The 15,330-nt window shown below is 39.4% G+C and overlaps 1 protein-coding gene across 1 annotated transcript in view; it reads left to right on the forward strand.

The window, feature by feature from the left end:
• The window catches only part of LOC138349855 (uncharacterized), a 242,317-nt gene that overhangs the window by 199,450 nt on the left and 27,537 nt on the right, over positions 1-15,330 (forward strand). The gene's annotated exons all lie outside the window — the stretch shown is intronic.

Consider the following 15,330-nt stretch of genomic DNA (forward strand, 5'->3'; position numbering starts at 1 on the left):
ATGCAAACAAGCCTGAATGGTCCCCAGGACTATATACAACTGAAAACTCACACCCCAGATAGATCGTATACTGATATATATACTGATACACCCCAGATATATAGTCTATATATAGTATAGTATACTGATACACCCCAGATATATAGTCCTGGGGACCATTCAGGCTTGTTTGCATTTGTGTTCCTCACGTGTGCCCCAAAGAATGAGGTGATTTGATAAAATGCTATGCCCAAGATAACCATCCGAGTGCCGGCGGGGAAGTGGTTCATATAGCCTCGGCTATCACTTCCTTATGTCCGGTCGTGATGGTCAAGCGGATTAAGGCGTCCCTGTACATACCAGTTGTGGGAGTATGGGTTCGAGTCACTTCTGGGGTGTGAGTTTTCAGTTGTATATAGTCCTGGGGACCATTCAGGCTTGTTTGCATTTGTGTTCCTCACGTGTGCCCCAAAGAATGAGGTGATTTGATAAAATGCTATGCCCAAGATAACCATCCGAGTGCCGGCGGGGAAGTGGTTCATATAGCCTCGGCTATCACTTCCTTATGTCCGGTCGTGATGGTCAAGCGGATTAAGGCGTCCCTGTACATACCAGTTGTGGGAGTATGGGTTCGAGTCACTTCTGGGGTGTGAGTTTTCAGTTGTATATAGTCCTGGGGACCATTCAGGCTTGTTTGCATTTGTGTTCCTCACGTGTGCCCCAAAGAATGAGGTGATTTGATAAAATGCTATGCCCAAGATAACCATCCGAGTGCCGGCGGGGAAGTGGTTCATATAGCCTCGGCTATCACTTCCTTATGTCCGGTCGTGATGGTCAAGCGGATTAAGGCGTCCCTGTACATACCAGTTGTGGGAGTATGGGTTCGAGTCACTTCTGGGGTGTGAGTTTTCAGTTGTATATAGTCCTGGGGACCATTCAGGCTTGTTTGCATTTGTGTTCCTCACGTGTGCCCCAAAGAATGAGGTGATTTGATAAAATGCTATGCCCAAGATAACCATCCGAGTGCCGGCGGGGAAGTGGTTCATATAGCCTCGGCTATCACTTCCTTATGTCCGGTCGTGATGGTCAAGCGGATTAAGGCGTCCCTGTACATACCAGTTGTGGGAGTATGGGTTCGAGTCACTTCTGGGGTGTGAGTTTTCAGTTGTATATAGTCCTGGGGACCATTCAGGCTTGTTTGCATATATATATATATATATATATATATATATATATATATATATATATATATATATATATATATATATATATATATGTATAAGAAAAGAACAGGGATGATAGGAGAAGAAAATATCAAAGTGTTCAGTGAGCATCAACAAGGTCTTCTCTGAGTACTCTTTATTTTCTTCTCCGAGACCAAGGGTCCCTACACTTGTACCAGAGGTGGTACCCCTCCTAGGTTTTAAATATATATATATATATATATATATATATATATATATATATATATATATATATATATATATATATATATATGTGTGTGTGTGTGTCGTACCTAGTAGCCAGAACGCACTTCTCGGCCTACTATGCAAGGCCCGATTTGCCTAATAAGCCAAGTTTACATGAATTAATGTTTTCTCGACTACCTAACCTACCTAACCTAGCCTAACCTAACTTTTTCGGCTACCTAACCTAACCTAACCTATAAAGATAGGTTAGGTTAGGTTAGGTAGGGTTGGTTAGGTTCGGTCATATATCTACGTTAATTTTAACTCCAATAAAAAAAAATGACCTCATACATAATGAAATGGGTAACCTTATCATTTCATAAGAAAAAAGTTAGAGAAAATATATTAATTCAGGAAAACTTGGCTTATTAGGCAAATCGGGCCTTGCATAGTAGGCTGAGAAGTGCATTCTGGCTACTAGGTACGACATATATATATATATATATATATATATATATATATATATATATATATATATATATATATATATATATATATATATGTTTCATTGAATATGACCGCATATTCTGTATTTATTATTTTCTGGTTTAGGGCTTCTATCCCTCTAACTATTTTCTTAGCATCAGGGCTTAATTGAAATAGGAGTTCTTCAAAACTCATTTTCGTACTTTTAAGGTGAAGAAAAGAAGTGATTTACTATAGAGTGTATTACCCTTATTTGTATAATTTGCACGACGTTTCGAACCTCCATGGTTCATTCTCAAGTGAACAGATCTTACAATACTAGTTGATTTTATACCCGCATTAGGTCAGGTGATAATACAATGAAGGTGAAAACATGGGGGGATACATAAGGGATAAACATAGGGGCTGCAGAAGGCTTATTGGCCCATACGAGGCATCTCCTATCTAAACACAAAGATTAATCCAGTGTAATTGGCCTGTTATGTTGGACATTGTCTTCTGTGTTGGCATCGATATGTTCTTGTCTTGTCCTTACAAGAACATATCGATGCCAACACAGAAGACAATGTCCAACATAACAGGCCAATTACACTGGATTAATCTTTGTGTTTAGATAGGAGATGCCTCGTATGGGCCAATAAGCCTTCTGCAGCCCCTATGTTTATCCCTTATGTATCCCCCCATGTTTTCACCTTCATTGTATTATCACCTGACCTAATGCGGGTATAAAATCAACTAGTATTGTAAGATCTGTTCACTTGAGAATGAACCATGGAGGTTCGAAACGTCGTGCAAATTATACAAATAAGTGTAATACACTCTATAGTAAATCACTTCTTTTCTTCACCTTAAAAGTACGAAAATGAGTTTTGGAGAACTCCTATTTCAATTAAGCCCTGATGCTAAGAAAATAGTTAGAGGGATAGAAGCCCTAAACCAGAAAATAATAAATACAGAATATGCGGTCATATTCAATGAAACATGTTTGAAAGAAAACCTGCTGCCAGTATACACCAATATATATATATATATATATATATATATATATATATATATATATATATATATATATATATATATATATATATATATATGTATATATATATATATATATATATATATATATATATATATATATATATATATATATATATATATATATATATATATATCACTGAGTAAGTACCTTATCCTAAGTGTTACATGCTTGATATAAAATTATATATAACTCATTAAAGAGCATATTTAGTACATCAAAGAGTGAATATACCTCAGGATGAAGGTATATTCACTACCTGGGATTATATACAAAACATCAAGTAGTATTCTCGAGAAAAATGAAGGTTAGCGATCTCCCATCATCAAGAAAGAGAGAAGTGACTCCGCGAAACAAAGTTCAACAGTGACTTGAGCTCAGAAAAAAAGAGGTCCTTTCATTCCGACTGGAAAATTGAGTCATAAAAAAAGCCAGGATCTTGAGATGAGACGAGCCACGAGCCGATACAAAAGACACGGTGACGGTAGAGTTGGTGCTGGTCGCGGATCCTCTGCTTTTTTACGGACTGTATATCCTCTTAGCGAGAGTGAGTTGCTCCCCTACAGTGCTAGGAGGGTGCATGATGCTGCTATGGGGGAGGATGCTGCCTCCGTCTGTCTGCTGCCACGGAAGAGGATGCTGCCTCCGTCTGTCTGCTGCCTCGGGAGAGGATGCTGCCTCCGTCTGTCTGCTGCCTCGGGAGAGGATGCTGCCTCCGTCTGTCTGCTGCCTCGGGAGAGGATGCTGCCTCCGTCTGTCTGCTGCCTCGGGAGAGGATGCTGCCTCCGTCTGTCTGCTGCCTCGGGAGAGGATGCTGCCTCCGTCTGTCTGCTGCCTCGGGGGTAACGATGCTGCCTCCGTCTGTCTGCTGCCACGGGAGAGGATGCTGCCTCCGTCTGTCTGCTGCCTCGGGAGAGGATGCTGCCTCCGTCTGTCTGCTGCCTCGGGAGAGGATGCTGCCTCCGTCTGTCTGCTGCCTCGGGATAGGATGCTGCCTCCGTCTGTCTGCTGCCTCGGGAGAGGATGCTGTGCTCTGTCTGCTGGCCGGTGAGACGGCAAGGGGTTTATATTCACCTAGTTATGCTTGAGGGGGTTGAGCTCTGCTCTTTCGGCCCGCCTCTCAACTGTTAATCAACTGTTACTATTTTTTTCCCCACACACACGCACACACCCAGGAAGCAGCCCGTGACAGCTGTCTAACTCCCAGGTACCTATTTACTGCTAGGTAACAGGGACATCAGGGGTGAAAGAAACTGCCCATCGTTTCTCGCCGGCGCCGGGAATCGAACCCGGGCCACAGGATCACATGTCTAGCGTGCTATCCACACAGCCACCGGCGCCTTTGTCTCCTTCCTTGGTGGTCTGTGAATGTGAATGAGTGAGGGTCTTGTCTGCCCACGTTTCTGGCTAGGATAAAAATTTTTAGCAGAGTTGCAGATCAAGTGACGATGCTGCCTATGAGGGCACGTCTTGGTGCAGTGGTCGAGCCTGGTGCTTCCTCTTTATCCTCGGGGATCAATCTTTCTATCGTGGATGACGCTTGTCACAGATCAATCTCTAGCGGCTTGATTTACGTATATTAAACATTTCATGAACTCCTAAGCACCAGGAGGCTGTTTATAGCATTAATAATATTTGATTGGGTATATTCGATGCTCTTAAACTGTTTAGTAAATGAAGTCAAAGTCGCCAAAGATTATTAAACATGACGCTTGCTATTTCATCATTTATATTACTATATAAGTTGTTGGCCTCTGAGCTCAAGCCTCTCCACTCCAGCCCAGTCGGGAACGGAGTAATGAGACATTATGGATGCAAATTGGTGTGATGCGAAATATAAAGGATTTTTTTTGGTGTGAGAATTTGAACTAGGACTAAACTTTCTCAAAATTATTTACACTCACATGCAGGTCGGCGTTCAATCCCCGACCATCGAAGTGGTTGGGCACTATTCCTTCCCCTTGTCCCATCCCAAATCCATATCCTGACCCCTTCCAAGTACTATATAGTCGTAATGGCTTGGCGCTTTCTCCCCTGATAGTTCCCTTCCCTTCTCATAGAACGAATTATGGGATGCAAAAGGACAGGGCAAAGAAATGGGGCCCAACCACTTGAACCTTCGAGGATCGAACGCGGACCTGCAAGAAGCGAGATTCTCGCTGTACCATTCTGCCACGATTATGAAATACGGAATGACCGATAAACAGTTTATGAATACAATGATATAAATTCAGGAGATGAAGTATTAAGTTCCAGCTAAAAACATATAAATAAGTTCCCCGGTGATATATATATATATATATATATATATATATATATATATATATATATATATATATATATATATATATATATATATATATATATATATGCGAACAAGCCTGAATCGCTTGCCATTCAGCAAGTCATATTATATATTATATTATATATATATATATATATATATATATATATATATATATATATATATATATATATATATATATATATATATATATATATATATATATATATATATATGTATTATATTAGTCTAAGATAGCGTAAATTAGGCCTAATACTCTTTCATTGATTAGGTCCTTTCCGTTCCAATTTTCTAGAATAAATGGGGAATGGACTGTGTTTTCCCACTTCTTCTTCTTCAGACTGTATATAAGAGAATTAACCACAATATATCATTAATCATTCAATCTCGTGGGTCAGACCGCGAACTGCGGCATGTAACAGTCTGGATGACCAGCCGACCAACTGGGACGTGAAGACGCTCATTCTTTCAATCACTTCAACGTAACTCAGGTAATCTTTAAGGTTAGTCACGAAATCTCACAAGGCAGTGCAAGTAACCTTAGGGTAAGGCACGCATTCTCAAGGTAAAAGCGCGTTTAACCTCAAGGTAAAAGCGCGTTTAACCTCAAGGCAAAGCACGTAACCCCCAAGGTAAAAGCGCGTTTAACCTCAAGATAAGGTACGTAACCTCAAGGCAAAACACGTAACCCTAAGGTAAGGCCACGTACTTCCAAGGTAAGACCACGTAACCCTAAGGTAAGGCCACGTACTTCCAAGGTAAGACCACGAAACCCTAAGGTAAGGCCACGTAACCTCAATAATAAAAATATGAACTAAAAATCTTTAAAAATGACTTTAAATAAGACCAGATTTTCACCAGATTAACGAGCTGCAGGCCATTAGGTGCAATTACGTAGACTCTAAATCCTTGGCAAGTTTCTGGAGAGTTTCAGTGAACATTAGCTGTCGCTATTTGTATATTTCTACCGATTTTGGAGAAAGTATTCGTTTCGCTAATGTCAAGATCTGTTTGGAAACATTTAGGGTGTGAAAAAAATAGGGAAAACTATAATAAATATTCCTAGTGTTTAGAAATTTTTCCTATAGTTAACAAATTATAATTATCGCAATAATATTTATATAGAGTAGAGGCAATAATAGGGAAAATAGATCAAATAGTTATAATCCAATATAGTTAAATAATTCTAATAGCAAAAAATAATAACAAAGGTAATAATAGAAGGATTAATGATAAAATCAAAATGGTTAATAACAGGAATAGGAATCGTTATCTTCCTGAACTACGTACCATTACTAAGTCCAACTTATCTTCTGTAACTCACTAAAATTTAGATAAATCAAATTGTTCTTTAAGTGAATGCTAACAAGGCCTCGCGATAAGACTCTATAAGCCTCTTAATCTTTGGTAAAAAAGAGATGTGCACTTCCTCTTGCAGCATTACTCCTAACAGATCATAGAGATGTGTGTACTAGAGGATGTACTAGAGGGTGTACTAGAGGATGTACTAGAGGGTGTACTAGAGGGCAATGTGATCGTACCACTCCCTTGGAACACTTCAATGACATCCTGAAGTTAATACCAGGAGCTGGTATCTCTGACTTCTTTTTCAGGAGACAAGAAAGATGTAAATCACATCAGTGAAGCTCTTAAGGGCGATGTTGGCACGTTATTGCTGCCGCAGATGAAACCCAGCTGATGGGTCTCTCACGGAGGCCCAAAATGTATCGTCCTGTCATGAGGCTTGACAAGAAAATACAACCCATCAATTATCATATTAGAAGAGGAAATTTATGAAGATAATTGTGGTGCTCGTACCACCTAAAATACGCATATAATATGAAGCTCATTTTGTCAAGAAATTGGTCATCAAATTATACTGTAACTTTAACAATTCATAGATCTTGTAAATGTTTAGCTTATAAGTCAGAATAGTATTCAATAAAAATATAAAATCCCCACACTGCTAAAGTTCTAGTTAGCAAACTCTTAACTAGTTACCAAGACAATAATAGTAATAATAATTAAAACATTTACAAATAATAATAATAAAAAACCAGTAATGGTTACATACATATTTATGTATGTACATACATAAGGCTCGTACATACATATTTATGTATGTACGAGGCTTAAATAATAAAACCAAAAATTATCTTAAAACATCTTCAATATCATGATTAAACAAAAAAATACAATTTTGTTACTGAATTTTATAAAAAGTAAATATGAGCAAATTTACATTAATAGAAAAGCTCTAAATATATATATCTGTCCCAGATATATATATATATATATATATATATATATATATATATATATATATATATATATATATATATATATATATATATATATATATATATATATATAACTGAACTACTGACCCTCCCCAGGAAGCAACCCTAAAACAATTGCCTAAAACCCCTGGGTACATATTTACTCCTTGATGTGAACAGTGGCATTAGATGGAAGGAAACATCTCCTCACCCCCCCCCCCCTCCATCCCCCTTTCTGTTCCGTCCGGGAATCGAACCCTGGGTCCCCCAATTTTGAGTAAATTATTATCTGCAGCTAAAATCACAGGAGTTCATTCGGGGTTCACAGATGGATGCTCACTGTTCCGCCAGGCTTCGCATCCCGCAGAGCCTGAAGCCGCTCATCAAGACTTTATTGACATCGTCCTTAAATATACTCACGTTCAAGCAGCTGAATTTGGCATCGGAATGAGACTTGCAATATCTGCCTGCCAGGGTTTGGGGGGAGGGAGGGAGGGAGGTGGAAGGGGTAGTGGTTGGCAGAGAATGGGAAAGGGGGGGGCATTGGTGGGACGGTCCCGTCACGCACCTCCAACAGTGACACCGTCACAGTGATCAGCTCCACAGTGACCAGCTCCACATGTTTCATGAGATCAACGTTTAACGAGGAGCAGATAATCACCGCGTTCATCGTGGCTCATCACAGCAGACACTGCCACAGGCTGGTCCTCAGCAGACTCGCCTCAGCTCAGAGCAGCACTTCTGCCTCTGCGCAGCATGGTCCACATACCTGGTGGTCTTTATGTGTCGCATCCATCGTCTCCGGGTCCTATTTTTATTTTTTTGCCGGGGTCTCACGCTCTGGTGAGTTGCCAAGGATGTCGGAACGTGCATCTAATAACCTTCGTTTACCCTCAATAATTTTCACCAGCTGAATAAATAAACGCAGGCGGTTGCCGTTATCAATAATGCTTACGTTGACCGAGTTATTATGCCTTTCGCAATTGTTCAATCGCTACGACAAAATCGCTGAAGCATTATAAGGGAAAAACATAATGTAAATATCATGTTCACAGAATTTGCAAAGGGATTTGATGCGTGTGGCCATGGAATGATAACCTATAAGATGTGATCAATAGGAATAGCGGGTATAGTAGAGGGGTGGATATTAAATTTCCTCTCGAACAGAACGCAAAGAATAAGTTAATCAAACAATATTAACAATATTTTTTTTCTCCCTTCCTATTTATGCTACGATGCTGAGACTTGAACCAGATGAAACCCTTTTTATATACAACTTGTCAAAAAAGTTTGATTGAAATCGAACGAGTTTTCATTTATTGCATATTTTTGGACTGACGCCCCCTTAAGTTCAAACACGGTGGAAAGCTCTGTACCACAGGGTACAGTCCTTGCACCAGTGCTTTTCCTTATTCGCATATCAGATATAGACACAAATACAACAAATACAAAAAAATGTCATCGTTTAGAGATGACACACAAATCAGCATGAAAATGACTTCTGTAGAAAACAGTGAAACCCACAAGCTGATATTAATCTAGTTTTTGATTGGGCAACGGAAAAAATAGGTGTTTGTTTTTTATAAAATAAAGGTACTTAGGTGTGGTACAAAATCAGACCTTAAAGAAAATACAGGTTACAAAATACACTCAGAACTAATGATAGGAAACCAATATGTAACGTATCTGGAAATAATCCTGTCTGACGACCTAACTTGTAGGGAGCATAACCAGGAAAACATAGCATTAGCCAGGAAAATGATAGGATGGATGAGGAAAATAATTCCTCCTCCATTCTAAAGACACAGAACATTCAAGTCGAAGGATCCCATCAGAATGCTCATACTATTCAGATCACTTGTGCTGTCCAGCCTTGAGTACTGCTCGATACTCACTCCCAATTCAGAGCTTGGAGAGATTGCTGAAATAGAGTGAATACAAAGAACATATTAGGCGCGCATAGACACAATAAACCACACAAATTATTGGGACCACGTAAAAACTCTCAAAATGTTCTTCCAAGAAAGGAGACGAAAGACGTATTAAGTAATATGTACATGGAAGAAACTGGAGGACCAGGGGGACAGATTCACGAAGCAATTACGCAAGCACTTACGAACCTGTACATCAGTTCTCAATATTTGGTGGCTTTGTTTACAATTATTAAACAGTTAATGAGCTCCGAAGCACCAGAAGGCTGTTTATAACAACAACAACAGTTGGTTGGGAAGTTTTTATGCTTGTCAACTGTTTAATAAATGTAATCAAAGCCGTCAACGATAGAGGAAAGATGAACAGGTTCGTAAGTACTTGCGTAAGTGCTTCGTGAATCTGGTCCCAGGTTTCAAATCTGCACAGTAGAATAACAAAATACTGCATCAAACAATAGGGCATTAAATATAGCATAGAGCCAGTGAAGAGTAGCGGTGCCATATGAACACTTAGTAAACACAGTAAGAGGTTGTAAGAGGGTAAGAGGCTCCCTCCAACACTATACTTTTATTGACTATACTGTAATGAAGAAACTATATTATCTTCGTGGTTTATTTTGAAGTTTTATCTTCGTTCGTAATCTCATTATCACCACCAATCTACATACACGTAGGACAGGCGCTGTAGAGGATAGGACAGGCGCTGTAGAGGATAGGACAGGCGACGTAGAGGATAGGACAGGCTACGTAGAGGATAGGACAGGCGACGTAGAGGATAGGACAGGCGACGAAGATGATAGGACAGGCAACGTAAAGGATAGGACAGGAGACGTAGAGGATAGGACAGGCGACGTAGAGGATAGGACAGGCGACGTAGAGGATAGGAGAGGCGACGTAGAGGATAGGAGAGGCGACGTAGAAGAGAGCAGCGAGAGGGATCTGGCACTCTGTAAGAAATATATCTGTTTCCCTAACCAGAATAGTTCGAGCCCCAAGCAATATAGCACACCACACCTATGGTGGTCGATATTTCTAGTAATACGTCCCATTTGCAACGGAGTGGAGGTAAAAACTGTGATTGTGAGAGACATCAGACTGAGTGTGGAGAACGGTGATTGTTGAGAAATTAGACTGATACGTGGATCCGATGATTGTAGAGACATCATACTGGCATCTTCTTCTTGAGGTTATCTTGAGATGTTTTCGGGGCTTTTTAGTGTCCCCGCGGCCCGGTCCTCGACCAGGCCTCCACCCCCAGGAAGCAGCCCGTGACAGCTGACTAACTCCCAGGTACCTATTTACTGCTAGGTAACAGGGGCATTCAGGGTGAAAGAAACTTTGCCCATTTGTTTCTGCCTCGTGTGGAAATCGAACCCGCGCCACAGAATTACGAGTCCTGCGCGCTATCCACTAGGCTACGAGGCATGGGGAGACAATCGCCTTCACAGGAGACCTATCTAGAGTGCTTTCTTTACGACACTTTAAAAACTTAAAAAAAAATTAATAAAAAATAACCAGTACCTTAAATTATTCTGGCGTAAGTAGGCTTTATATATTCATAAACGCATTACAAAATGATACATGAAGTATCATCATTTTTGTCTATATATTTTTGCACTAACATTTGCATGAATATTTTTGGGGGGAAACAATTTTCATCGAGAATATTTCTTTAGTTTCTCTAAATTATATATTTTTAAATTTCTGACGATTAGTGAATAGTACTGTTTGGTTGATGCAGGGCTGCCATCTCTTGAGTAATAGGGCTGCCATCTTTTTGAAGATACTCAGGGCTGCCATCTCCCAGATAATACACAAGGCTGCCATTTCTTAGATATATTAACGGCTGCAATCCCTTCGATAATACACAGGGCTGCTATCACAGATAATATTTAGGGCTGCCATTACAGATATCACTCAGGGCTGCTATCGTTCCCATAATACCAAGGCTGCTATCACCCCGATAACACATAGGCTGTCATCTGTTAGATAATTCATAGGGATGCAATATCTTTGATAACAAACAAGGCTGCCCTGTAAAATATAACACATATGGCTGCCATCTCTCACATAACACAATCTGCCATCTAACAGATAACACACAGGGCTGACATCTTTTAGATAACATATAAAGATGCCAACATCTCTCTGAGCTACTAAACAAGGTTGTCAACTCCTTAAAACACAGGGATACCAACACCTCTAAAAGTTATCATACAAGGCTGCCAACATCTTGTTAGTACACAGAAATGCCAACGCCTTGTGATATTTATATTTATATAAATCATAAACATCACAAACAGGGGAAAACATCATTTGATTTTCGGGATGATAGCACAGTGACAGTTGTCAGACATGTTAACATCTTTCACATAACATTAGGTTGGCAATATGTTTACTAGTGTTCTCATAATACACTGGTTCTCAAACATCGTGATGTTTAAGAGGCCTGAATAACATCAGAACTTTATAGCGGGTTTCTTATCTACTAAAATACATATAATGTAGGTGAAGGAATGTCATAATATATGTGTAAGTGTATTAAAAACCAAGTTTTCGAATATAATCTGCATCCTTTCTCATGGTGCTGTACACAATGTTCTCTATAAATGTCAGAACATTGTATACAGTACATTGAAGAAGGTACAGGTATATACATCCTAATTTTTTTTTAATACACTTACATATATATATATATATCGGGTCTTTCTCTCACCCTCATTCAAGCACTAAGGCATTGTAGCAAGTTTCCCTCTGTGGGAATGTGTGTGGGTGCGACGGCATCACCGTAGCTAACTCAGTTTGTATTTTGAAGCATAGTAATGCCAGAGGGAGCATAGCAATGCCAGAGGGAGCATAGCAATGCCAGTAGGAGCATAGAGGCTGTGTTGTGGAACAGGGCATGACACACACACACACACACACCGAAACACAACTGGTGGCAATATGATTGGTGAAAGTGTAAAGGAATTATATTCTTCTCACAGGTGAGTGAATACGGGAGCGTCACCCTACCTATAACTCTTGGTAAGCTTTACCTTACAAGTTTTCCCTGGAATACGACCCGCCAGTCAGCGAACAACCAGGTACACAATTACTGCTGGGTGAACGAGGGCGGACAATTGAGGATTGGCATCCTTCTTGGCCAAGACTCAGACACAAACCAAATCACTCTTGGAAGCGCTGGAAATATTGGAATTTGACTGGTCGAAACAAGTCAAAATAACAGTGGAGAGTGTATATAAAAACAGAAACTAAAACCAACCTTTTCTAAAAAGGAAGAATTTACAACGTTTTGGTCCGTTCTGTAACATCATCAAGTCATTTAATACATATATGAATGAGTTTTGGTGGGTATAAATACAAGTTACCTCGTATGGGCCAATAGGCCTATTTATATTTCCTATATTCGTATTTTCTCATGTTGTTATGAAGTATAATATGAAACGCAGATGAAAGCAATTATTTTTAATAAACTTTCATTTATTAATATATTTAACTTTACCTGAATTTTATAGGAAAATATACTCGAGGTAGAGTCAGTTTTGTAAAATAAATAAATTATTATTCATTATATAATGTAAGGTGGCGTGCTACTACTAATGCAGAGGCCTATATAAGGCCTATATATATATATATATATATATATATATATATATATATATATATATATATATATATATATATATATATATATATATATATATATATATATATATATACTACTGATGCGGAGGCCTATATAAGGCCTAAATATATATGTATACCACTGATGCAGAGGCATATATATACACCACAACGCGCCCCACCTATAAAACTCCACTATAGGAAATTCTGTATAACGTCCCATAAGGCCAAAATAATTTTTACTCGGGAAATATAATAATCCATTTTAGCTATACAGTATATCAGGATTATAACGTGGTATTAACTGGTCAGCGAGGACATTTGTCCTCCACTCCTGCTCCTCCTCCTCCTAGTGTGCTTTGACATTTCCACATATATGTTGCATGTTGAGTACTGTGCAGTAATCGGTTTATAGTGGATTTGATCCCTTATTGTGTCGTCTTTGGAGATCGCCTTGTTTATTTGACCTTAATTGGAGGCTCTATTAATATTGTCTCATACTACTAAAAGGTAGAAACTTGAACATGACATGTATCATGTATATATAATGTAATTTTGTTGTACAAATAATAATTATAATGTACAATGATTTATTTAATATTTTTATGCAATCTTTTTTCTATTTATATGCAACTACGACTAACACATTATGTCAACCTACATCACAGTCTACTCCTCCTCCTCCCTGACCGTCCAAGTGGTTGGGCAAGCATTCCTTTCCCCCGTCCCTTCCCAAATCCTTATCCTAATCTAACCCTTTCCAAGTGCTATATAGTCGTAATGGCTTGGCGCTTTTCGCTGATAATTCCATTCCATTCTTAATACATAATTGCTCAAGTTGCTAGAAACCTAAATAACAGCACTGACGTTAAGTTAACATTTAAGTAACTTTTAAAGTTGCATTTCTAAATTAAAATTGAAGTAGGATTTTTTAAATTAAAAGTAAACCGTATTTTAATATTTAAACTGCAGTAACATTTTAAAAATTAATTCAAATTAAAGAAACGTTTTTTAATAAATTTGTACAAACGTTTTCAAGGTCAGGATTTTATTTCCTTGAGTGTCGCTATCTTGATGAGGCGTCAAGACTAAGACCTGTCATATGCCAGGTTTATTGGATCATGTTATGAACGTGAAGCCATATTGAGTGTCAGATCAGTTCTGGGGAGTGTCAGATCAATTCTGATCAGTGTCAGGATCATTAATTCCTATAGAGCACCAGCATGAACATTATTCCTTAGGGCCACTTGGTGGTCATTCACACCGACGCTGACAGTCCCAGACTGTAAGATTCAATGATCTCAGTATATAGGCAAGACAAAAACATCTCTTTCTAAGGCACTCTTCAAGCCATAAACAACATATAACCCTATACAAATCACTTAATTTATACCCGCAATCAGACCAACACCAGCGCTACCTTGTCCAGTAACACCGATCCACAGTTACGGCGACAATAAGAAACATAGCCGAAGCACTACACATCAAATACCTTCATCCAAATATCAACACCCATCTTCCTCTGAGGAACGTTCCACCAGTAACACGTCCAAGACAAGAACTATCAGGTTATACCACACTGCCCCCAGCCTCCACAGGCCGGCTGGGGGCAGTGTGGTGTAATATTGACAGAGGTGTAGTGTCATAGAGTGGAACTGGGGTTGACCCCGATGGTCTCCTTTAACGAGCACTGGGTCAATTGCCGAAAGGAACGACTCCAATGAGTTTTGAAATGTGGGTTGCATTGTCCGAAGAGTGTTCTCCACCTGAATTCTCGGCTGTCTGAGGTATGCCACCAGACTAGTCCCAGAACTGAGAGGTATGAGCTACGAGGAAAGGGCTATGGGAGCTAAACCTCACGACCTTGCAAGACAGAAGAGTAATGGGAGACATGATAACCACCTACAAAATTATCAGGGGAATTGACAGGATGAACAAAGACAAACTCTTTACCACGGGTGGAACACGAACAAGAGGACACAGGTAGAAACATAGTACCCAAATGAGCCACAAAGACATTAGAAAGTTGTTTCGGTGTCACAGACAAATGGAATGCATTAGGCAGTAATGTGGTGGAGGCTGACTCTATACACAGCTTCAAGTGTAGATATGATAGAGCCCAGTAGGCTCAGGAATCTGTTGATTGACAGTTGAGAGGCGGGCCGAAAGAGCCAAAGCTCAACCCCCGCAAGCACAAACTAGGTGAATACAACTTGCTGAATACACATATAGAGACCCCAGGGACCGCAAGGGGCAGGAGCAGGAAAGGGTTAAAATG

Source organism: Procambarus clarkii, chromosome 20 (genome assembly GCF_040958095.1).
Source record: "Procambarus clarkii isolate CNS0578487 chromosome 20, FALCON_Pclarkii_2.0, whole genome shotgun sequence".
Lineage (NCBI taxonomy): Eukaryota > Metazoa > Arthropoda > Malacostraca > Decapoda > Cambaridae > Procambarus > Procambarus clarkii.